Source organism: Siphateles boraxobius, unplaced genomic scaffold, assembly GCF_051911475.1.
Source record: "Siphateles boraxobius isolate OS27281-9 unplaced genomic scaffold, OSU_SipBor_1 39, whole genome shotgun sequence".
NCBI classification, from domain to species: domain Eukaryota; kingdom Metazoa; phylum Chordata; class Actinopteri; order Cypriniformes; family Leuciscidae; genus Siphateles; species Siphateles boraxobius.
This window is the reverse complement of record NW_027509019.1, coordinates 657,811-679,605: the sequence shown is the minus strand read 5'-3', so window position 1 is coordinate 679,605 and position 21,795 is coordinate 657,811. Positions and strand designations below refer to the sequence as shown.

The 21,795-nt window shown below is 42.0% G+C and overlaps 34 non-coding genes across 34 annotated transcripts; 23 read left to right on the top strand and 11 right to left on the bottom strand.

The window, feature by feature from the left end:
- Positions 1–503: 503 nt before the first annotated feature.
- Positions 504–577, bottom strand: trnam-cau (transfer RNA methionine (anticodon CAU)). The gene has a single exon. It is a non-coding gene; the product is annotated as a tRNA-Met (tRNA).
- Positions 578–672: 95 nt separating this feature from the next.
- On the top strand, positions 673–755 carry trnal-cag (transfer RNA leucine (anticodon CAG)). Its single transcript has one exon. It is a non-coding gene; the product is annotated as a tRNA-Leu (tRNA).
- Positions 756–1,421: 666 nt separating this feature from the next.
- On the bottom strand, positions 1,422–1,495 carry trnam-cau (transfer RNA methionine (anticodon CAU)). Its single transcript has one exon. It is a non-coding gene; the product is annotated as a tRNA-Met (tRNA).
- A 95-nt stretch (positions 1,496–1,590) lies between these two features.
- On the top strand, positions 1,591–1,673 carry trnal-cag (transfer RNA leucine (anticodon CAG)). The gene has a single exon. It is a non-coding gene; the product is annotated as a tRNA-Leu (tRNA).
- Positions 1,674–2,619: 946 nt separating this feature from the next.
- On the top strand, positions 2,620–2,702 carry trnal-cag (transfer RNA leucine (anticodon CAG)). Its single transcript has one exon. It is a non-coding gene; the product is annotated as a tRNA-Leu (tRNA).
- Positions 2,703–3,443: 741 nt separating this feature from the next.
- On the top strand, positions 3,444–3,526 carry trnal-cag (transfer RNA leucine (anticodon CAG)). Its single transcript has one exon. It is a non-coding gene; the product is annotated as a tRNA-Leu (tRNA).
- Positions 3,527–4,361: 835 nt separating this feature from the next.
- On the top strand, positions 4,362–4,444 carry trnal-cag (transfer RNA leucine (anticodon CAG)). The gene has a single exon. It is a non-coding gene; the product is annotated as a tRNA-Leu (tRNA).
- Positions 4,445–5,185: 741 nt separating this feature from the next.
- trnal-cag (transfer RNA leucine (anticodon CAG)) lies at positions 5,186–5,268 on the top strand. Its single transcript has one exon. It is a non-coding gene; the product is annotated as a tRNA-Leu (tRNA).
- A 666-nt stretch (positions 5,269–5,934) lies between these two features.
- Positions 5,935–6,008, bottom strand: trnam-cau (transfer RNA methionine (anticodon CAU)). Its single transcript has one exon. It is a non-coding gene; the product is annotated as a tRNA-Met (tRNA).
- Positions 6,009–6,103: 95 nt separating this feature from the next.
- On the top strand, positions 6,104–6,186 carry trnal-cag (transfer RNA leucine (anticodon CAG)). Its single transcript has one exon. It is a non-coding gene; the product is annotated as a tRNA-Leu (tRNA).
- An 835-nt stretch (positions 6,187–7,021) lies between these two features.
- On the top strand, positions 7,022–7,104 carry trnal-cag (transfer RNA leucine (anticodon CAG)). Its single transcript has one exon. It is a non-coding gene; the product is annotated as a tRNA-Leu (tRNA).
- Positions 7,105–7,845: 741 nt separating this feature from the next.
- trnal-cag (transfer RNA leucine (anticodon CAG)) lies at positions 7,846–7,928 on the top strand. Its single transcript has one exon. It is a non-coding gene; the product is annotated as a tRNA-Leu (tRNA).
- A 666-nt stretch (positions 7,929–8,594) lies between these two features.
- trnam-cau (transfer RNA methionine (anticodon CAU)) lies at positions 8,595–8,668 on the bottom strand. Its single transcript has one exon. It is a non-coding gene; the product is annotated as a tRNA-Met (tRNA).
- A 95-nt stretch (positions 8,669–8,763) lies between these two features.
- trnal-cag (transfer RNA leucine (anticodon CAG)) lies at positions 8,764–8,846 on the top strand. Its single transcript has one exon. It is a non-coding gene; the product is annotated as a tRNA-Leu (tRNA).
- Positions 8,847–9,512: 666 nt separating this feature from the next.
- On the bottom strand, positions 9,513–9,586 carry trnam-cau (transfer RNA methionine (anticodon CAU)). The gene has a single exon. It is a non-coding gene; the product is annotated as a tRNA-Met (tRNA).
- Positions 9,587–9,681: 95 nt separating this feature from the next.
- Positions 9,682–9,764, top strand: trnal-cag (transfer RNA leucine (anticodon CAG)). The gene has a single exon. It is a non-coding gene; the product is annotated as a tRNA-Leu (tRNA).
- Positions 9,765–10,710: 946 nt separating this feature from the next.
- Positions 10,711–10,793, top strand: trnal-cag (transfer RNA leucine (anticodon CAG)). The gene has a single exon. It is a non-coding gene; the product is annotated as a tRNA-Leu (tRNA).
- Positions 10,794–11,534: 741 nt separating this feature from the next.
- Positions 11,535–11,617, top strand: trnal-cag (transfer RNA leucine (anticodon CAG)). Its single transcript has one exon. It is a non-coding gene; the product is annotated as a tRNA-Leu (tRNA).
- Positions 11,618–12,452: 835 nt separating this feature from the next.
- trnal-cag (transfer RNA leucine (anticodon CAG)) lies at positions 12,453–12,535 on the top strand. The gene has a single exon. It is a non-coding gene; the product is annotated as a tRNA-Leu (tRNA).
- A 741-nt stretch (positions 12,536–13,276) lies between these two features.
- trnal-cag (transfer RNA leucine (anticodon CAG)) lies at positions 13,277–13,359 on the top strand. Its single transcript has one exon. It is a non-coding gene; the product is annotated as a tRNA-Leu (tRNA).
- A 666-nt stretch (positions 13,360–14,025) lies between these two features.
- Positions 14,026–14,099, bottom strand: trnam-cau (transfer RNA methionine (anticodon CAU)). The gene has a single exon. It is a non-coding gene; the product is annotated as a tRNA-Met (tRNA).
- A 95-nt stretch (positions 14,100–14,194) lies between these two features.
- Positions 14,195–14,277, top strand: trnal-cag (transfer RNA leucine (anticodon CAG)). Its single transcript has one exon. It is a non-coding gene; the product is annotated as a tRNA-Leu (tRNA).
- Positions 14,278–14,943: 666 nt separating this feature from the next.
- Positions 14,944–15,017, bottom strand: trnam-cau (transfer RNA methionine (anticodon CAU)). Its single transcript has one exon. It is a non-coding gene; the product is annotated as a tRNA-Met (tRNA).
- A 95-nt stretch (positions 15,018–15,112) lies between these two features.
- Positions 15,113–15,195, top strand: trnal-cag (transfer RNA leucine (anticodon CAG)). Its single transcript has one exon. It is a non-coding gene; the product is annotated as a tRNA-Leu (tRNA).
- A 775-nt stretch (positions 15,196–15,970) lies between these two features.
- Positions 15,971–16,044, bottom strand: trnam-cau (transfer RNA methionine (anticodon CAU)). The gene has a single exon. It is a non-coding gene; the product is annotated as a tRNA-Met (tRNA).
- Positions 16,045–16,139: 95 nt separating this feature from the next.
- On the top strand, positions 16,140–16,222 carry trnal-cag (transfer RNA leucine (anticodon CAG)). The gene has a single exon. It is a non-coding gene; the product is annotated as a tRNA-Leu (tRNA).
- Positions 16,223–17,168: 946 nt separating this feature from the next.
- Positions 17,169–17,251, top strand: trnal-cag (transfer RNA leucine (anticodon CAG)). Its single transcript has one exon. It is a non-coding gene; the product is annotated as a tRNA-Leu (tRNA).
- A 741-nt stretch (positions 17,252–17,992) lies between these two features.
- trnal-cag (transfer RNA leucine (anticodon CAG)) lies at positions 17,993–18,075 on the top strand. Its single transcript has one exon. It is a non-coding gene; the product is annotated as a tRNA-Leu (tRNA).
- Positions 18,076–18,741: 666 nt separating this feature from the next.
- On the bottom strand, positions 18,742–18,815 carry trnam-cau (transfer RNA methionine (anticodon CAU)). The gene has a single exon. It is a non-coding gene; the product is annotated as a tRNA-Met (tRNA).
- Positions 18,816–18,910: 95 nt separating this feature from the next.
- On the top strand, positions 18,911–18,993 carry trnal-cag (transfer RNA leucine (anticodon CAG)). The gene has a single exon. It is a non-coding gene; the product is annotated as a tRNA-Leu (tRNA).
- Positions 18,994–19,659: 666 nt separating this feature from the next.
- trnam-cau (transfer RNA methionine (anticodon CAU)) lies at positions 19,660–19,733 on the bottom strand. Its single transcript has one exon. It is a non-coding gene; the product is annotated as a tRNA-Met (tRNA).
- A 95-nt stretch (positions 19,734–19,828) lies between these two features.
- trnal-cag (transfer RNA leucine (anticodon CAG)) lies at positions 19,829–19,911 on the top strand. Its single transcript has one exon. It is a non-coding gene; the product is annotated as a tRNA-Leu (tRNA).
- A 775-nt stretch (positions 19,912–20,686) lies between these two features.
- On the bottom strand, positions 20,687–20,760 carry trnam-cau (transfer RNA methionine (anticodon CAU)). The gene has a single exon. It is a non-coding gene; the product is annotated as a tRNA-Met (tRNA).
- Positions 20,761–20,855: 95 nt separating this feature from the next.
- Positions 20,856–20,938, top strand: trnal-cag (transfer RNA leucine (anticodon CAG)). The gene has a single exon. It is a non-coding gene; the product is annotated as a tRNA-Leu (tRNA).
- Positions 20,939–21,795: the final 857 nt, after the last annotated feature.

Sequence of the window (21,795 nt, the reverse complement as noted above, 5' to 3'; positions counted from 1 at the left end):
TTTAGTGCAATGTATGGGATTCTATGGCACTTGGAATTTCAAGTCATGACATTTCAGAAAAAATGGACATGTTGATTGAATCGGATTCAACTGAATTTCACGAAATGACATGTTGTGATGTTTACCGGAAGAAGATGCAGTAGAATTTCATGGCAAGGATTCTTGGAAATTTCTTGGAATGAAATGTCATGGGTTTGGGGGCATGGGGTGGAGTGTCATGACACAAGATTCAAGGAATGTCATGTAAAACATTACATTAGCATTAACAAGACATGCCATTAGAATGAAAGAATGATATAAGCCTTAACAAAACATTGTAACAACACTGACACATATGACATGAATATGAGAGTAATACTATTACTGCATTTGTTCAACATTAGTCTTAAAAAAACACTGGATTTCAATTACAGTGCATATGAAGAAATGGACAAAGGCATAAAAGGGAATACAGAAAGCAGCTCCTTTATTTACACGGTTCCGTGTATCAAAAAGCACCATTCTGCCCCGTGTGAGGCTCGAACTCACGACCTTCAGATTATGAGACTGACGCGCTGCCTAACTGCGCCAACGAGGCATGTGCTCTGACTCGGGTGAGCGGTGAAGGCCTAGATTCTAGATCATCTGCCATTCCGCGTAGGTGCAAAAATGCTGCTGTCCACTGGCCGTCATGTCAGGATGGCCGAGCGGTCTAAGGCGCTGCGTTCAGGTCGCAGTCTCCCCTGGAGGCGTGGGTTCGAATCCCAATTCTGACAAACCTAACCTTTGGCTGCGGGCTCAAGCTAGAGTCTTTAACCCTCTGGCAAGTTTATCCAGAAATGCAATAATGTTGACAAAGCACTGCAATTCAGTTCATGCTAGAATTAACCAAACATTAAAGTAACACTGACCTGCAGTACATGACCTTTATAGTAACACTTTAGTGCAATGTATGGGATTCTATGGCACTTGGAATTTCAAGTCATGACATTTCAGAAAAAATGGACATGTTGATTGAATCGGATTCAACTGAATTTCACGAAATGACATGTTGTGATGTTTACCGGAAGAAGATGCAGTAGAATTTCATGGCAAGGATTCTTGGAAATTTCTTGGAATGAAATGTCATGGGTTTGGGGGCATGGGGTGGAGTGTCATGACACAAGATTCAAGGAATGTCATGTAAAACATTACATTAGCATTAACAAGACATGCCATTAGAATGAAATAATGATATAAGCCTTAACAAAACATTGAAACAACATTGACACATATGACATGAATATGAGAGTAATACTATTACTGCATTTGTTCAACATTAGTCTTAAAAAAACACTGGATTTCAATTACAGTGCATATGAAGAAATGGACAAAGACATAAAAGGGAATACAGAAAGCAGCTCCTTTATTTACACGGTCCCGTGTATCAAAAAGAACCATTCTGCCCCGTGTGAGGCTCGAACTCACGACCTTCAGATTATGAGACTGACGCGCTGCCTAACTGCGCCAACGAGGCATGTGCTCTGACTCGGGTGAGCGGTGAAGCCCTAGATTCTTGATCATCTGCCATTCCGTGTAGGTGCAAAAATGCTGCTGTCCACTGGCCGTCATGTCAGGATGGCCGAGCGGTCTAAGGCGCTGCGTTCAGGTCGCAGTCTCCCCTGGAGGCGTGGGTTCGAATCCCACTTCTGACAAACCTAACCTTTGGCTGCGGGCTCAAGCTAGAGTCTTTAACCCTCTGGCAAGTTTATCCAGAAATGCAGTAATGTTGACAAAGCACTGCAATTCAGTTCATGCTAGAATAAACCAAACATTAAAGTAACACTGACCTGCAGTACATGACCTTTATAGTAACACTTTAGTGCAATGTATGGGATTCTATGGCACTTGGAATTTCAAGTCATGACATTTCAGAAAAAATGGACATGTTGATTGAATCGGATTCAACTGAATTTCACGAAATGACATGTTGTGATGTTTACCGGAAGAAGATGCAGTAGAATTTCATGGCAAGGATTCTTGGAAATTTCTTGGAATGAAATGTCATGGGTTTGGGGGCATGGGGTGGAGTGTCATGACACAAGATTCAAGGAATGCAGTAGATGCAGTAGAATTTCATGGCAAGGATTCTTGGAAATTTCTTGGAATGAAATGTCATGGGTTTGGGGGCATGGGGTGGAGTGTCATGACACAAGATTCAAGGAATGTCATGTAAAACATTACATTAGCATTAACAAGACATGCCATTAGAATGAAAGAATGATATAAGCCTTAACAAAACATTGTAACAACATTGACACATATGACATGAATATGAGAGTAATACTATTACTGCATTTGTTCAACATTAGTCTTAAAAAAACACTGGATTTCAATTACAGTGCATATGAAGAAATGGACAAAGACATAAAAGGGAATACAGAAAGCAGCTCCTTTATTTACACGGTCCCGTGTATCAAAAAGAACCATTCTGCCCCGTGTGAGGCTCGAACTCACGACCTTCAGATTATGAGACTGACGCGCTGCCTAACTGTACAAACGAGGCATGTGCTCTGACTCGGGTGAGCGGTGAAGCCCTAGATTCTAGATTATCTGCCATTCCGTGTAGGTGGAAGTGGCCAGCTGACCACTGGCCGTCATGTCAAGATGGCCGAGCGGTCTAAGGCGCTGCGTTCAGGTCGCAGTCTCCCCTGGAGGCGTGGGTTCGAATCCCACTTCTGACAAACCTAACCTTTGGCTGCGGGCTCAAGCTAGAGTCTTTAACCCTCTGGCAAGTTTATCCAGAAATGCAGTAATGTTGACAAAGCACTGCAATTCAGTTCATGCTAGAATTAACCAAACATTAAAGTAACACTGACCTGCAGTACATGACCTTTATAGTAACACTTTAATGCAATGTATGGGATTCTATGGCACTTGGAATTTCAAGTCATGACATTTCAGAAAAAATGGACATGTTGATTGAATCGGATTCAACTGAATTTCACGAAATAACATGTTGTGATGTTTACCGGAAGAAGATGTAGTAGAATTTCATGGCAAGGATTCTTGGAAATTTCTTGGAATGAAATGTCATGGGCTTGGGGGCATGGGGTGGAGTGTCATGACACAAGATTCAAGGAATGTCATGTAAAACATTACATTAGCATTAACAAGACATGCCATTAGAATGAAAGAATGATATAAGCCTTAACAAAACATTGTAACAACACTGACGCATATGACATGAATATGAGAGTAATACTATTACTGCATTTGTTCAACATTAGTCTTAAAAAAACACTGGATTTCAAATACAGTGCATATGAAGAAATGACTCACGACCTTCAGATTATGAGACTGACGCGCTGCCTAACTGCGCCAACGTGGCATGTGCTCTGACTCGGGTGAGCGTTGACCCCTAGATTCTAAATCACCTGCCATTCCGTGTAGCTGGAAAAATGCTGCTCATCATTGGCCGTCATGTCAGGATGGCCGAGCGGTCTAAGGCGCTGCGTTCAGGTCGCAGTCTCCCATGGAGGCGTGGGTTCGAATCCCACTTCTGACAAACCTAACCTTTGGCTGCGGGCTCAAGCTAGGTTCTTTAACCCTCTGGCAAGTTTATCCAGAAATGCAGTAATGTTGACAAAGCACTGCAATTCAGTTCATGCTAGAATTAACCAAACATTAAAGTAACACTGACCTGCAGTACATGACCTTTATAGTAACACTTTAGTGCAATGTATGGGATTCTATGGCACTTGGAATTTCAAGTCATGACATTTCAGAAAAAATGGACATGTTGATTGAATCGGATTCAACTGAATTTCACGAAATGACATGTTGTGATGTTTACCGGAAGAAGATGCAGTAGAATTTCATGGCAAGGATTCTTGGAAATTTCTTGGAATGAAATGTCATGGGTTTGGGGGCATGGGGTGGAGTGTCATGACACAAGATTCAAGGAATGTCATGTAAAACATTACATTAGCATTAACAAGACATGCCATTAGAATGAAAGAATGATATAAGCCTTAACAAAACATTGTAACAACATTGACACATATGACATGAATATGAGAGTAATACTATTACTGCATTTGTTCAACATTAGTCTTAAAAAAACACTGGATTTCAATTACAGTGCATATGAAGAAATGGACAAAGACATAAAAGGGAATACAGAAAGCAGCTCCTTTATTTACACGGTCCCGTGTATCAAAAAGAACCATTCTGCCCCGTGTGAGGCTCGAACTCACGACCTTCAGATTATGAGACTGACGCGCTGCCTAACTGTACAAACGAGGCATGTGCTCTGACTCGGGTGAGCGGTGAAGCCCTAGATTCTAGATCATCTGCCATTCCGTGTAGGTGGAAGTGGCCAGCTGACCACTGGCCATCATGTCAGGATGGCCGAGCGGTCTAAGGCGCTGCGTTCAGGTCGCAGTCTCCCCTGGAGGCGTGGGTTCGAATCCCACTTCTGACAAACCTAACCTTTGGCTGCGGGCTCAAGCTAGAGTCTTTAACCCTCTGGCAAGTTTATCCAGAAATGCAGTAATGTTGACAAAGCACTGCAATTCAGTTCATGCTAGAATTAACCAAACATTAAAGTAACACTGACCTGCAGTACATGACCTTTATAGTAACACTTTAATGCAATGTATGGGATTCTATGGCACTTGGAATTTCAAGTCATGACATTTCAGAAAAAATGGACATGTTGATTGAATCGGATTCAACTGAATTTCACGAAATAACATGTTGTGATGTTTACCGGAAGAAGATGTAGTAGAATTTCATGGCAAGGATTCTTGGAAATTTCTTGGAATGAAATGTCATGGGCTTGGGGGCATGGGGTGGAGTGTCATGACACAAGATTCAAGGAATGTCATGTAAAACATTACATTAGCATTAACAAGACATGCCATTAGAATGAAAGAATGATATAAGCCTTAACAAAACATTGTAACAACACTGACGCATATGACATGAATATGAGAGTAATACTATTACTGCATTTGTTCAACATTAGTCTTAAAAAAACACTGGATTTCAAATACAGTGCATATGAAGAAATGACTCACGACCTTCAGATTATGAGACTGACGCGCTGCCTAACTGCGCCAACGTGGCATGTGCTCTGACTCGGGTGAGCGTTGACCCCTAGATTCTAAATCACCTGCCATTCCGTGTAGCTGGAAAAATGCTGCTCATCATTGGCCGTCATGTCAGGATGGCCGAGCGGTCTAAGGCGCTGCGTTCAGGTCGCAGTCTCCCATGGAGGCGTGGGTTCGAATCCCACTTCTGACAAACCTAACCTTTGGCTGCGGGCTCAAGCTAGGTTCTTTAACCCTCTGGCAAGTTTATCCAGAAATGCAGTAATGTTGACAAAGCACTGCAATTCAGTTCATGCTAGAATTAACCAAACATTAAAGTAACACTGACCTGCAGTACATGACCTTTATAGTAACACTTTAGTGCAATGTATGGGATTCTATGGCACTTGGAATTTCAAGTCATGACATTTCAGAAAAAATGGACATGTTGATTGAATCGGATTCAACTGAATTTCACGAAATGACATGTTGTGATGTTTACCGGAAGAAGATGCAGTAGAATTTCATGGCAAGGATTCTTGGAAATTTCTTGGAATGAAATGTCATGGGTTTGGGGGCATGGGGTGGAGTGTCATGACACAAGATTCAAGGAATGTCATGTAAAACATTACATTAGCATTAACAAGACATGCCATTAGAATGAAAGAATGATATAAGCCTTAACAAAACATTGTAACAACACTGACACATATGACATGAATATGAGAGTAATACTATTACTGCATTTGTTCAACATTAGTCTTAAAAAAACACTGGATTTCAATTACAGTGCATATGAAGAAATGGACAAAGGCATAAAAGGGAATACAGAAAGCAGCTCCTTTATTTACACGGTTCCGTGTATCAAAAAGCACCATTCTGCCCCGTGTGAGGCTCGAACTCACGACCTTCAGATTATGAGACTGACGCGCTGCCTAACTGCGCCAACGAGGCATGTGCTCTGACTCGGGTGAGCGGTGAAGGCCTAGATTCTAGATCATCTGCCATTCCGCGTAGGTGCAAAAATGCTGCTGTCCACTGGCCGTCATGTCAGGATGGCCGAGCGGTCTAAGGCGCTGCGTTCAGGTCGCAGTCTCCCCTGGAGGCGTGGGTTCGAATCCCAATTCTGACAAACCTAACCTTTGGCTGCGGGCTCAAGCTAGAGTCTTTAACCCTCTGGCAAGTTTATCCAGAAATGCAATAATGTTGACAAAGCACTGCAATTCAGTTCATGCTAGAATTAACCAAACATTAAAGTAACACTGACCTGCAGTACATGACCTTTATAGTAACACTTTAGTGCAATGTATGGGATTCTATGGCACTTGGAATTTCAAGTCATGACATTTCAGAAAAAATGGACATGTTGATTGAATCGGATTCAACTGAATTTCACGAAATGACATGTTGTGATGTTTACCGGAAGAAGATGCAGTAGAATTTCATGGCAAGGATTCTTGGAAATTTCTTGGAATGAAATGTCATGGGTTTGGGGGCATGGGGTGGAGTGTCATGACACAAGATTCAAGGAATGTCATGTAAAACATTACATTAGCATTAACAAGACATGCCATTAGAATGAAAGAATGATATAAGCCTTAACAAAACATTGTAACAACATTGACACATATGACATGAATATGAGAGTAATACTATTACTGCATTTGTTCAACATTAGTCTTAAAAAAACACTGGATTTCAATTACAGTGCATATGAAGAAATGGACAAAGACATAAAAGGGAATACAGAAAGCAGCTCCTTTATTTACACGGTCCCGTGTATCAAAAAGAACCATCCTGCCCCGTGTGAGGCTCGAACTCACGACCTTCAGATTATGAGACTGACGCGCTGCCTAACTGTACAAACGAGGCATGTGCTCTGACTCGGGTTAGCGGTGAAGCCCTAGATTCTAGATCATCTGCCATTCCGTGTAGGTGGAAGTGGCCAGCTGACCACTGGCCATCATGTCAGGATGGCCGAGCGGTCTAAGGCGCTGCGTTCAGGTCGCAGTCTCCCCTGGAGGCGTGGGTTCGAATCCCACTTCTGACAAACCTAACCTTTGGCTGCGGGCTCAAGCTAGAGTCTTTAACCCTCTGGCAAGTTTATCCAGAAATGCAGTAATGTTGACAAAGCACTGCAATTCAGTTCATGCTAGAATTAACCAAACATTAAAGTAACACTGACCTGCAGTACATGACCTTTATAGTAACACTTTAATGCAATGTATGGGATTCTATGGCACTTGGAATTTCAAGTCATGACATTTCAGAAAAAATGGACATGTTGATTGAATCGGATTCAACTGAATTTCACGAAATAACATGTTGTGATGTTTACCGGAAGAAGATGTAGTAGAATTTCATGGCAAGGATTCTTGGAAATTTCTTGGAATGAAATGTCATGGGCTTGGGGGCATGGGGTGGAGTGTCATGACACAAGATTCAAGGAATGTCATGTAAAACATTACATTAGCATTAACAAGACATGCCATTAGAATGAAAGAATGATATAAGCCTTAACAAAACATTGTAACAACACTGACGCATATGACATGAATATGAGAGTAATACTATTACTGCATTTGTTCAACATTAGTCTTAAAAAAACACTGGATTTCAAATACAGTGCATATGAAGAAATGACTCACGACCTTCAGATTATGAGACTGACGCGCTGCCTAACTGCGCCAACGTGGCATGTGCTCTGACTCGGGTGAGCGTTGACCCCTAGATTCTAAATCACCTGCCATTCCGTGTAGGTGGAAAAATGCTGCTCATCATTGGCCGTCATGTCAGGATGGCCGAGCGGTCTAAGGCGCTGCGTTCAGGTCGCAGTCTCCCATGGAGGCGTGGGTTCGAATCCCACTTCTGACAAACCTAACCTTTGGCTGCGGGCTCAAGCTAGGTTCTTTAACCCTCTGGCAAGTTTATCCAGAAATGCAGTAATGTTGACAAAGCACTGCAATTCAGTTTATGCTAGAATTAACCAAACATTAAAGTAACACTGACCTGCAGTACATGACCTTTATAGTAACACTTTAGTGCAATGTATGGGATTCTATGGCACTTGGAATTTCAAGTCATGACATTTCAGAAAAAATGGACATGTTGATTGAATCGGATTCAACTGAATTTCACGAAATGACATGTTGTGATGTTTACCGGAAGAAGATGCAGTAGAATTTCATGGCAAGGATTCTTGGAAATTTCTTGGAATGAAATGTCATGGGTTTGGGGGCATGGGGTGGAGTGTCATGACACAAGATTCAAGGAATGTCATGTAAAACATTACATTAGCATTAACAAGACATGCCATTAGAATGAAAGAATGATATAAGCCTTAACAAAACATTGTAACAACACTGACACATATGACATGAATATGAGAGTAATACTATTACTGCATTTGTTCAACATTAGTCTTAAAAAAACACTGGATTTCAATTACAGTGCATATGAAGAAATGGACAAAGGCATAAAAGGGAATACAGAAAGCAGCTCCTTTATTTACACGGTTCCGTGTATCAAAAAGCACCATTCTGCCCCGTGTGAGGCTCGAACTCACGACCTTCAGATTATGAGACTGACGCGCTGCCTAACTGCGCCAACGAGGCATGTGCTCTGACTCGGGTGAGCGGTGAAGGCCTAGATTCTAGATCATCTGCCATTCCGCGTAGGTGCAAAAATGCTGCTGTCCACTGGCCGTCATGTCAGGATGGCCGAGCGGTCTAAGGCGCTGCGTTCAGGTCGCAGTCTCCCCTGGAGGCGTGGGTTCGAATCCCAATTCTGACAAACCTAACCTTTGGCTGCGGGCTCAAGCTAGAGTCTTTAACCCTCTGGCAAGTTTATCCAGAAATGCAATAATGTTGACAAAGCACTGCAATTCAGTTCATGCTAGAATTAACCAAACATTAAAGTAACACTGACCTGCAGTACATGACCTTTATAGTAACACTTTAGTGCAATGTATGGGATTCTATGGCACTTGGAATTTCAAGTCATGACATTTCAGAAAAAATGGACATGTTGATTGAATCGGATTCAACTGAATTTCACGAAATGACATGTTGTGATGTTTACCGGAAGAAGATGCAGTAGAATTTCATGGCAAGGATTCTTGGAAATTTCTTGGAATGAAATGTCATGGGTTTGGGGGCATGGGGTGGAGTGTCATGACACAAGATTCAAGGAATGTCATGTAAAACATTACATTAGCATTAACAAGACATGCCATTAGAATGAAATAATGATATAAGCCTTAACAAAACATTGAAACAACATTGACACATATGACATGAATATGAGAGTAATACTATTACTGCATTTGTTCAACATTAGTCTTAAAAAAACACTGGATTTCAATTACAGTGCATATGAAGAAATGGACAAAGACATAAAAGGGAATACAGAAAGCAGCTCCTTTATTTACACGGTCCCGTGTATCAAAAAGAACCATTCTGCCCCGTGTGAGGCTCGAACTCACGACCTTCAGATTATGAGACTGACGCGCTGCCTAACTGCGCCAACGAGGCATGTGCTCTGACTCGGGTGAGCGGTGAAGCCCTAGATTCTTGATCATCTGCCATTCCGTGTAGGTGCAAAAATGCTGCTGTCCACTGGCCGTCATGTCAGGATGGCCGAGCGGTCTAAGGCGCTGCGTTCAGGTCGCAGTCTCCCCTGGAGGCGTGGGTTCGAATCCCACTTCTGACAAACCTAACCTTTGGCTGCGGGCTCAAGCTAGAGTCTTTAACCCTCTGGCAAGTTTATCCAGAAATGCAGTAATGTTGACAAAGCACTGCAATTCAGTTCATGCTAGAATAAACCAAACATTAAAGTAACACTGACCTGCAGTACATGACCTTTATAGTAACACTTTAGTGCAATGTATGGGATTCTATGGCACTTGGAATTTCAAGTCATGACATTTCAGAAAAAATGGACATGTTGATTGAATCGGATTCAACTGAATTTCACGAAATGACATGTTGTGATGTTTACCGGAAGAAGATGCAGTAGAATTTCATGGCAAGGATTCTTGGAAATTTCTTGGAATGAAATGTCATGGGTTTGGGGGCATGGGGTGGAGTGTCATGACACAAGATTCAAGGAATGCAGTAGATGCAGTAGAATTTCATGGCAAGGATTCTTGGAAATTTCTTGGAATGAAATGTCATGGGTTTGGGGGCATGGGGTGGAGTGTCATGACACAAGATTCAAGGAATGTCATGTAAAACATTACATTAGCATTAACAAGACATGCCATTAGAATGAAAGAATGATATAAGCCTTAACAAAACATTGTAACAACATTGACACATATGACATGAATATGAGAGTAATACTATTACTGCATTTGTTCAACATTAGTCTTAAAAAAACACTGGATTTCAATTACAGTGCATATGAAGAAATGGACAAAGACATAAAAGGGAATACAGAAAGCAGCTCCTTTATTTACACGGTCCCGTGTATCAAAAAGAACCATTCTGCCCCGTGTGAGGCTCGAACTCACGACCTTCAGATTATGAGACTGACGCGCTGCCTAACTGTACAAACGAGGCATGTGCTCTGACTCGGGTGAGCGGTGAAGCCCTAGATTCTAGATTATCTGCCATTCCGTGTAGGTGGAAGTGGCCAGCTGACCACTGGCCGTCATGTCAAGATGGCCGAGCGGTCTAAGGCGCTGCGTTCAGGTCGCAGTCTCCCCTGGAGGCGTGGGTTCGAATCCCACTTCTGACAAACCTAACCTTTGGCTGCGGGCTCAAGCTAGAGTCTTTAACCCTCTGGCAAGTTTATCCAGAAATGCAGTAATGTTGACAAAGCACTGCAATTCAGTTCATGCTAGAATTAACCAAACATTAAAGTAACACTGACCTGCAGTACATGACCTTTATAGTAACACTTTAATGCAATGTATGGGATTCTATGGCACTTGGAATTTCAAGTCATGACATTTCAGAAAAAATGGACATGTTGATTGAATCGGATTCAACTGAATTTCACGAAATAACATGTTGTGATGTTTACCGGAAGAAGATGTAGTAGAATTTCATGGCAAGGATTCTTGGAAATTTCTTGGAATGAAATGTCATGGGCTTGGGGGCATGGGGTGGAGTGTCATGACACAAGATTCAAGGAATGTCATGTAAAACATTACATTAGCATTAACAAGACATGCCATTAGAATGAAAGAATGATATAAGCCTTAACAAAACATTGTAACAACACTGACGCATATGACATGAATATGAGAGTAATACTATTACTGCATTTGTTCAACATTAGTCTTAAAAAAACACTGGATTTCAAATACAGTGCATATGAAGAAATGACTCACGACCTTCAGATTATGAGACTGACGCGCTGCCTAACTGCGCCAACGTGGCATGTGCTCTGACTCGGGTGAGCGTTGACCCCTAGATTCTAAATCACCTGCCATTCCGTGTAGCTGGAAAAATGCTGCTCATCATTGGCCGTCATGTCAGGATGGCCGAGCGGTCTAAGGCGCTGCGTTCAGGTCGCAGTCTCCCATGGAGGCGTGGGTTCGAATCCCACTTCTGACAAACCTAACCTTTGGCTGCGGGCTCAAGCTAGGTTCTTTAACCCTCTGGCAAGTTTATCCAGAAATGCAGTAATGTTGACAAAGCACTGCAATTCAGTTCATGCTAGAATTAACCAAACATTAAAGTAACACTGACCTGCAGTACATGACCTTTATAGTAACACTTTAGTGCAATGTATGGGATTCTATGGCACTTGGAATTTCAAGTCATGACATTTCAGAAAAAATGGACATGTTGATTGAATCGGATTCAACTGAATTTCACGAAATGACATGTTGTGATGTTTACCGGAAGAAGATGCAGTAGAATTTCATGGCAAGGATTCTTGGAAATTTCTTGGAATGAAATGTCATGGGTTTGGGGGCATGGGGTGGAGTGTCATGACACAAGATTCAAGGAATGTCATGTAAAACATTACATTAGCATTAACAAGACATGCCATTAGAATGAAAGAATGATATAAGCCTTAACAAAACATTGTAACAACATTGACACATATGACATGAATATGAGAGTAATACTATTACTGCATTTGTTCAACATTAGTCTTAAAAAAACACTGGATTTCAATTACAGTGCATATGAAGAAATGGACAAAGACATAAAAGGGAATACAGAAAGCAGCTCCTTTATTTACACGGTCCCGTGTATCAAAAAGAACCATTCTGCCCCGTGTGAGGCTCGAACTCACGACCTTCAGATTATGAGACTGACGCGCTGCCTAACTGTACAAACGAGGCATGTGCTCTGACTCGGGTGAGCGGTGAAGCCCTAGATTCTAGATCATCTGCCATTCCGTGTAGGTGGAAGTGGCCAGCTGACCACTGGCCATCATGTCAGGATGGCCGAGCGGTCTAAGGCGCTGCGTTCAGGTCGCAGTCTCCCCTGGAGGCGTGGGTTCGAATCCCACTTCTGACAAACCTAACCTTTGGCTGCGGGCTCAAGCTAGAGTCTTTAACCCTCTGGCAAGTTTATCCAGAAATGCAGTAATGTTGACAAAGCACTGCAATTCAGTTCATGCTAGAATTAACCAAACATTAAAGTAACACTGACCTGCAGTACATGACCTTTATAGTAACACTTTAATGCAATGTATGGGATTCTATGGCACTTGGAATTTCAAGTCATGACATTTCAGAAAAAATGGACATGTTGATTGAATCGGATTCAACTGAATTTCACGAAATAACATGTTGTGATGTTTACCGGAAGAAGATGTAGTAGAATTTCATGGCAAGGATTCTTGGAAATTTCTTGGAATGAAATGTCATGGGCTTGGGGGCATGGGGTGGAGTGTCATGACACAAGATTCAAGGAATGTCATGTAAAACATTACATTAGCATTAACAAGACATGCCATTAGAATGAAAGAATGATATAAGCCTTAACAAAACATTGTAACAACACTGACGCATATGACATGAATATGAGAGTAATACTATTACTGCATTTGTTCAACATTAGTCTTAAAAAAACACTGGATTTCAAATACAGTGCATATGAAGAAATGACTCACGACCTTCAGATTATGAGACTGACGCGCTGCCTAACTGCGCCAACGTGGCATGTGCTCTGACTCGGGTGAGCGTTGACCCCTAGATTCTAAATCACCTGCCATTCCGTGTAGCTGGAAAAATGCTGCTCATCATTGGCCGTCATGTCAGGATGGCCGAGCGGTCTAAGGCGCTGCGTTCAGGTCGCAGTCTCCCATGGAGGCGTGGGTTCGAATCCCACTTCTGACAAACCTAACCTTTGGCTGCGGGCTCAAGCTAGGTTCTTTAACCCTCTGGCAAGTTTATCCAGAAATGCAGTAATGTTGACAAAGCACTGCAATTCAGTTCATGCTAGAATTAACCAAACATTAAAGTAACACTGACCTGCAGTACATGACCTTTATAGTAACACTTTAGTGCAATGTATGGGATTCTATGGCACTTGGAATTTCAAGTCATGACATTTCAGAAAAAATGGACATGTTGATTGAATCGGATTCAACTGAATTTCACGAAATGACATGTTGTGATGTTTACCGGAAGAAGATGCAGTAGAATTTCATGGCAAGGATTCTTGGAAATTTCTTGGAATGAAATGTCATGGGTTTGGGGGCATGGGGTGGAGTGTCATGACACAAGATTCAAGGAATGTCATGTAAAACATTACATTAGCATTAACAAGACATGCCATTAGAATGAAAGAATGATATAAGCCTTAACAAAACATTGTAACAACACTGACACATATGACATGAATATGAGAGTAATACTATTACTGCATTTGTTCAACATTAGTCTTAAAAAAACACTGGATTTCAATTACAGTGCATATGAAGAAATGGACAAAGGCATAAAAGGGAATACAGAAAGCAGCTCCTTTATTTACACGGTTCCGTGTATCAAAAAGCACCATTCTGCCCCGTGTGAGGCTCGAACTCACGACCTTCAGATTATGAGACTGACGCGCTGCCTAACTGCGCCAACGAGGCATGTGCTCTGACTCGGGTGAGCGGTGAAGGCCTAGATTCTAGATCATCTGCCATTCCGCGTAGGTGCAAAAATGCTGCTGTCCACTGGCCGTCATGTCAGGATGGCCGAGCGGTCTAAGGCGCTGCGTTCAGGTCGCAGTCTCCCCTGGAGGCGTGGGTTCGAATCCCAATTCTGACAAACCTAACCTTTGGCTGCGGGCTCAAGCTAGAGTCTTTAACCCTCTGGCAAGTTTATCCAGAAATGCAATAATGTTGACAAAGCACTGCAATTCAGTTCATGCTAGAATTAACCAAACATTAAAGTAACACTGACCTGCAGTACATGACCTTTATAGTAACACTTTAGTGCAATGTATGGGATTCTATGGCACTTGGAATTTCAAGTCATGACATTTCAGAAAAAATGGACATGTTGATTGAATCGGATTCAACTGAATTTCACGAAATGACATGTTGTGATGTTTACCGGAAGAAGATGCAGTAGAATTTCATGGCAAGGATTCTTGGAAATTTCTTGGAATGAAATGTCATGGGTTTGGGGGCATGGGGTGGAGTGTCATGACACAAGATTCAAGGAATGTCATGTAAAACATTACATTAGCATTAACAAGACATGCCATTAGAATGAAAGAATGATATAAGCCTTAACAAAACATTGTAACAACATTGACACATATGACATGAATATGAGAGTCATACTATTACTGCATTTGTTCAACATTAGTCTTAAAAAAACACTGGATTTCAATTACAGTGCATATGAAGAAATGGACAAAGACATAAAAGGGAATACAGAAAGCAGCTCCTTTATTTACACGGTCCCGTGTATCAAAAAGAACCATTCTGCCCCGTGTGAGGCTCGAACTCACGACCTTCAGATTATGAGACTGACGCGCTGCCTAACTGCGCCAACGAGGCATGTGCTCTGACTCGGGTGAGCGGTGAAGCCCTAGATTCTAGATCATCTGCCATTCCGTGTAGGTGCAAAAATGCTGCTGTCCACTGGCCGTCATGTCAGGATGGCCGAGCGGTCTAAGGCGCTGCGTTCAGGTCGCAGTCTCCCCTGGAGGCGTGGGTTCGAATCCCACTTCTGACAAACCTAACCTTTGGCTGCGGGCTCAAGCTAGAGTCTTTAACCCTCTGGCAAGTTTATCCAGAAATGCAATAATGTTGACAAAGCACTGCAATTCAGTTCATGCTAGAATTAACCAAACATTAAAGTAACACTGACCTGCAGTACATGACCTTTATAGTAACACTTTAGTGCAATGTATGGGATTCTATGGCACTTGGAATTTCAAGTCATGACATTTCAGAAAAAATGGACGTTGATTGAATCGGATTCAACTGAATTTCACGAAATGACATGTTGTGATGTTTACCGGAAGAAGATGCAGTAGAATTTCATGGCAAGGATTCTTGGAAATTTCTTGGAATGAAATGTCATGGGTTTGGGGGCATGGGGTGGAGTGTCATGACACAAGATTCAAGGAATGCAGTAGATGCAGTAGAATTTCATGGCAAGGATTCTTGGAAATTTCTTGGAATGAAATGTCATGGGTTTGGGGGCATGGGGTGGAGTGTCATGACACAAGATTCAAGGAATGTCATGTAAAACATTACATTAGCATTAACAAGACATGCCATTAGAATGAAAGAATGATATAAGCCTTAACAAAACATTGTAACAACATTGACACATATGACATGAATATGAGAGTAATACTATTACTGCATTTGTTCAACATTAGTCTTAAAAAAACACTGGATTTCAATTACAGTGCATATGAAGAAATGGACAAAGACATAAAAGGGAATACAGAAAGCAGCTCCTTTATTTACACGGTCCCGTGTATCAAAAAGAACCATTCTGCCCCGTGTGAGGCTCGAACTCACGACCTTCAGATTATGAGACTGACGCGCTGCCTAACTGTGCCAACGAGGCATGTGCTCTGACTCGGGTGAGCGGTGAAGCCCTAGATTCTAGATCATCTGCCATTCCGTGTAGGTGGAAGTGGCCAGCTGACCACTGGCCGTCATGTCAGGATGGCCGAGCGGTCTAAGGCGCTGCGTTCAGGTCGCAGTCTCCCCTGGAGGCGTGGGTTCGAATCCCACTTCTGACAAACCTAACCTTTGGCTGCGGGCTCAAGCTAGAGTCTTTAACCCTCTGGCAAGTTTATCCAGAAATGCAGTAATGTTGACAAAGCACTGCAATTCAGTTCATGCTAGAATAAACCAAACATTAAAGTAACACTGACCTGCAGTACATGACCTTTATAGTAACACTTTAGTGCAATGTATGGGATTCTATGGCACTTGGAATTTCAAGTCATGACATTTCAGAAAAAATGGACATGTTGATTGAATCGGATTCAACTGAATTTCACGAAATGACATGTTGTGATGTTTACCGGAAGAAGATGCAGTAGAATTTCATGGCAAGGATTCTTGGAAATTTCTTGGAATGAAATGTCATGGGTTTGGGGGCATGGGGTGGAGTGTCATGACACAAGATTCAAGGAATGCAGTAGATGCAGTAGAATTTCATGGCAAGGATTCTTGGAAATTTCTTGGAATGAAATGTCATGGGTTTGGGGGCATGGGGTGGAGTGTCATGACACAAGATTCAAGGAATGTCATGTAAAACATTACATTAGCATTAACAAGACATGCCATTAGAATGAAAGAATGATATAAGCCTTAACAAAACATTGTAACAACATTGACACATATGACATGAATATGAGAGTAATACTATTACTGCATTTGTTCAACATTAGTCTTAAAAAAACACTGGATTTCAATTACAGTGCATATGAAGAAATGGACAAAGACATAAAAGGGAATACAGAAAGCAGCTCCTTTATTTACACGGTCCCGTGTATCAAAAAGAACCATTCTGCCCCGTGTGAGGCTCGAACTCACGACCTTCAGATTATGAGACTGACGCGCTGCCTAACTGTACAAACGAGGCATGTGCTCTGACTCGGGTGAGCGGTGAAGCCCTAGATTCTAGATCATCTGCCATTCCGTGTAGGTGGAAGTGGCCAGCTGACCACTGGCCATCATGTCAGGATGGCCGAGCGGTCTAAGGCGCTGCGTTCAGGTCGCAGTCTCCCCTGGAGGCGTGGGTTCGAATCCCACTTCTGACAAACCTAACCTTTGGCTGCGGGCTCAAGCTAGAGTCTTTAACCCTCTGGCAAGTTTATCCAGAAATGCAGTAATGTTGACAAAGCACTGCAATTCAGTTCATGCTAGAATTAACCAAACATTAAAGTAACACTGACCTGCAGTACATGACCTTTATAGTAACACTTTAATGCAATGTATGGGATTCTATGGCACTTGGAATTTCAAGTCATGACATTTCAGAAAAAATGGACATGTTGATTGAATCGGATTCAACTGAATTTCACGAAATAACATGTTGTGATGTTTACCGGAAGAAGATGTAGTAGAATTTCATGGCAAGGATTCTTGGAAATTTCTTGGAATGAAATGTCATGGGCTTGGGGGCATGGGGTGGAGTGTCATGACACAAGATTCAAGGAATGTCATGTAAAACATTACATTAGCATTAACAAGACATGCCATTAGAATGAAAGAATGATATAAGCCTTAACAAAACATTGTAACAACACTGACGCATATGACATGAATATGAGAGTAATACTATTACTGCATTTGTTCAACATTAGTCTTAAAAAAACACTGGATTTCAAATACAGTGCATATGAAGAAATGACTCACGACCTTCAGATTATGAGACTGACGCGCTGCCTAACTGCGCCAACGTGGCATGTGCTCTGACTCGGGTGAGCGTTGACCCCTAGATTCTAAATCACCTGCCATTCCGTGTAGCTGGAAAAATGCTGCTCATCATTGGCCGTCATGTCAGGATGGCCGAGCGGTCTAAGGCGCTGCGTTCAGGTCGCAGTCTCCCATGGAGGCGTGGGTTCGAATCCCACTTCTGACAAACCTAACCTTTGGCTGCGGGCTCAAGCTAGGTTCTTTAACCCTCTGGCAAGTTTATCCAGAAATGCAGTAATGTTGACAAAGCACTGCAATTCAGTTCATGCTAGAATTAACCAAACATTAAAGTAACACTGACCTGCAGTACATGACCTTTATAGTAACACTTTAGTGCAATGTATGGGATTCTATGGCACTTGGAATTTCAAGTCATGACATTTCAGAAAAAATGGACATGTTGATTGAATCGGATTCAACTGAATTTCACGAAATGACATGTTGTGATGTTTACCGGAAGAAGATGCAGTAGAATTTCATGGCAAGGATTCTTGGAAATTTCTTGGAATGAAATGTCATGGGTTTGGGGGCATGGGGTGGAGTGTCATGACACAAGATTCAAGGAATGTCATGTAAAACATTACATTAGCATTAACAAGACATGCCATTAGAATGAAAGAATGATATAAGCCTTAACAAAACATTGTAACAACACTGACACATATGACATGAATATGAGAGTAATACTATTACTGCATTTGTTCAACATTAGTCTTAAAAAAACACTGGATTTCAATTACAGTGCATATGAAGAAATGGACAAAGGCATAAAAGGGAATACAGAAAGCAGCTCCTTTATTTACACGGTTCCGTGTATCAAAAAGCACCATTCTGCCCCGTGTGAGGCTCGAACTCACGACCTTCAGATTATGAGACTGACGCGCTGCCTAACTGCGCCAACGAGGCATGTGCTCTGACTCGGGTGAGCGGTGAAGGCCTAGATTCTAGATCATCTGCCATTCCGCGTAGGTGCAAAAATGCTGCTGTCCACTGGCCGTCATGTCAGGATGGCCGAGCGGTCTAAGGCGCTGCGTTCAGGTCGCAGTCTCCCCTGGAGGCGTGGGTTCGAATCCCAATTCTGACAAACCTAACCTTTGGCTGCGGGCTCAAGCTAGAGTCTTTAACCCTCTGGCAAGTTTATCCAGAAATGCAATAATGTTGACAAAGCACTGCAATTCAGTTCATGCTAGAATTAACCAAACATTAAAGTAACACTGACCTGCAGTACATGACCTTTATAGTAACACTTTAGTGCAATGTATGGGATTCTATGGCACTTGGAATTTCAAGTCATGACATTTCAGAAAAAATGGACATGTTGATTGAATCGGATTCAACTGAATTTCACGAAATGACATGTTGTGATGTTTACCGGAAGAAGATGCAGTAGAATTTCATGGCAAGGATTCTTGGAAATTTCTTGGAATGAAATGTCATGGGTTTGGGGGCATGGGGTGGAGTGTCATGACACAAGATTCAAGGAATGTCATGTAAAACATTACATTAGCATTAACAAGACATGCCATTAGAATGAAAGAATGATATAAGCCTTAACAAAACATTGTAACAACATTGACACATATGACATGAATATGAGAGTCATACTATTACTGCATTTGTTCAACATTAGTCTTAAAAAAACACTGGATTTCAATTACAGTGCATATGAAGAAATGGACAAAGACATAAAAGGGAATACAGAAAGCAGCTCCTTTATTTACACGGTCCCGTGTATCAAAAAGAACCATTCTGCCCCGTGTGAGGCTCGAACTCACGACCTTCAGATTATGAGACTGACGCGCTGCCTAACTGCGCCAACGAGGCATGTGCTCTGACTCGGGTGAGCGGTGAAGCCCTAGATTCTAGATCATCTGCCATTCCGTGTAGGTGCAAAAATGCTGCTGTCCACTGGCCGTCATGTCAGGATGGCCGAGCGGTCTAAGGCGCTGCGTTCAGGTCGCAGTCTCCCCTGGAGGCGTGGGTTCGAATCCCACTTCTGACAAACCTAACCTTTGGCTGCGGGCTCAAGCTAGAGTCTTTAACCCTCTGGCAAGTTTATCCAGAAATGCAATAATGTTGACAAAGCACTGCAATTCAGTTCATGCTAGAATTAACCAAACATTAAAGTAACACTGACCTGCAGTACATGACCTTTATAGTAACACTTTAGTGCAATGTATGGGATTCTATGGCACTTGGAATTTCAAGTCATGACATTTCAGAAAAAATGGACGTTGATTGAATCGGATTCAACTGAATTTCACGAAATGACATGTTGTGATGTTTACCGGAAGAAGATGCAGTAGAATTTCATGGCAAGGATTCTTGGAAATTTCTTGGAATGAAATGTCATGGGTTTGGGGGCATGGGGTGGAGTGTCATGACACAAGATTCAAGGAATGCAGTAGATGCAGTAGAATTTCATGGCAAGGATTCTTGGAAATTTCTTGGAATGAAATGTCATGGGTTTGGGGGCATGGGGTGGAGTGTCATGACACAAGATTCAAGGAATGTCATGTAAAACATTACATTAGCATTAACAAGACATGCCATTAGAATGAAAGAATGATATAAGCCTTAACAAAACATTGTAACAACATTGACACATATGACATGAATATGAGAGTAATACTATTACTGCATTTGTTCAACATTAGTCTTAAAAAAACACTGGATTTCAATTACAGTGCATATGAAGAAATGGACAAAGACATAAAAGGGAATACAGAAAGCAGCTCCTTTATTTACACGGTCCCGTGTATCAAAAAGAACCATTCTGCCCCGTGTGAGGCTCGAACTCACGACCTTCAGATTATGAGACTGACGCGCTGCCTAACTGTGCCAACGAGGCATGTGCTCTGACTCGGGTGAGCGGTGAAGCCCTAGATTCTAGATCATCTGCCATTCCGTGTAGGTGGAAGTGGCCAGCTGACCACTGGCCGTCATGTCAGGATGGCCGAGCGGTCTAAGGCGCTGCGTTCAGGTCGCAGTCTCCCCTGGAGGCGTGGGTTCGAATCCCACTTCTGACAAACCTAACCTTTGGCTGCGGGCTCAAGCTAGAGTCTTTAACCCTCTGGCAAGTTTATCCAGAAATGCAGTAATGTTGACAAAGCACTGCAATTCAGTTCATGCTAGAATAAACCAAACATTAAAGTAACACTGACCTGCAGTACATGACCTTTATAGTAACACTTTAGTGCAATGTATGGGATTCTATGGCACTTGGAATTTCAAGTCATGACATTTCAGAAAAAATGGACATGTTGATTGAATCGGATTCAACTGAATTTCACGAAATGACATGTTGTGATGTTTACCGGAAGAAGATGCAGTAGAATTTCATGGCAAGGATTCTTGGAAATTTCTTGGAATGAAATGTCATGGGTTTGGGGGCATGGGGTGGAGTGTCATGACACAAGATTCAAGGAATGCAGTAGATGCAGTAGAATTTCATGGCAAGGATTCTTGGAAATTTCTTGGAATGAAATGTCATGGGTTTGGGGGCATGGGGTGGAGTGTCATGACACAAGATTCAAGGAATGTCATGTAAAACATTACATTAGCATTAACAAGACATGCCATTAGAATGAAAGAATGATATAAGCCTTAACAAAACATTGTAACAACATTGACACATATGACATGAATATGAGAGTAATACTATTACTGCATTTGTTCAACATTAGTCTTAAAAAAACACTGGATTTCAATTACAGTGCATATGAAGAAATGGACAAAGACATAAAAGGGAATACAGAAAGCAGCTCCTTTATTTACACGGTCCCGTGTATCAAAAAGAACCATTCTGCCCCGTGTGAGGCTCGAACTCACAACCTTCAGATTATGAGACTGACGCGCTGCCTAACTGTACAAACGAGGCATGTGC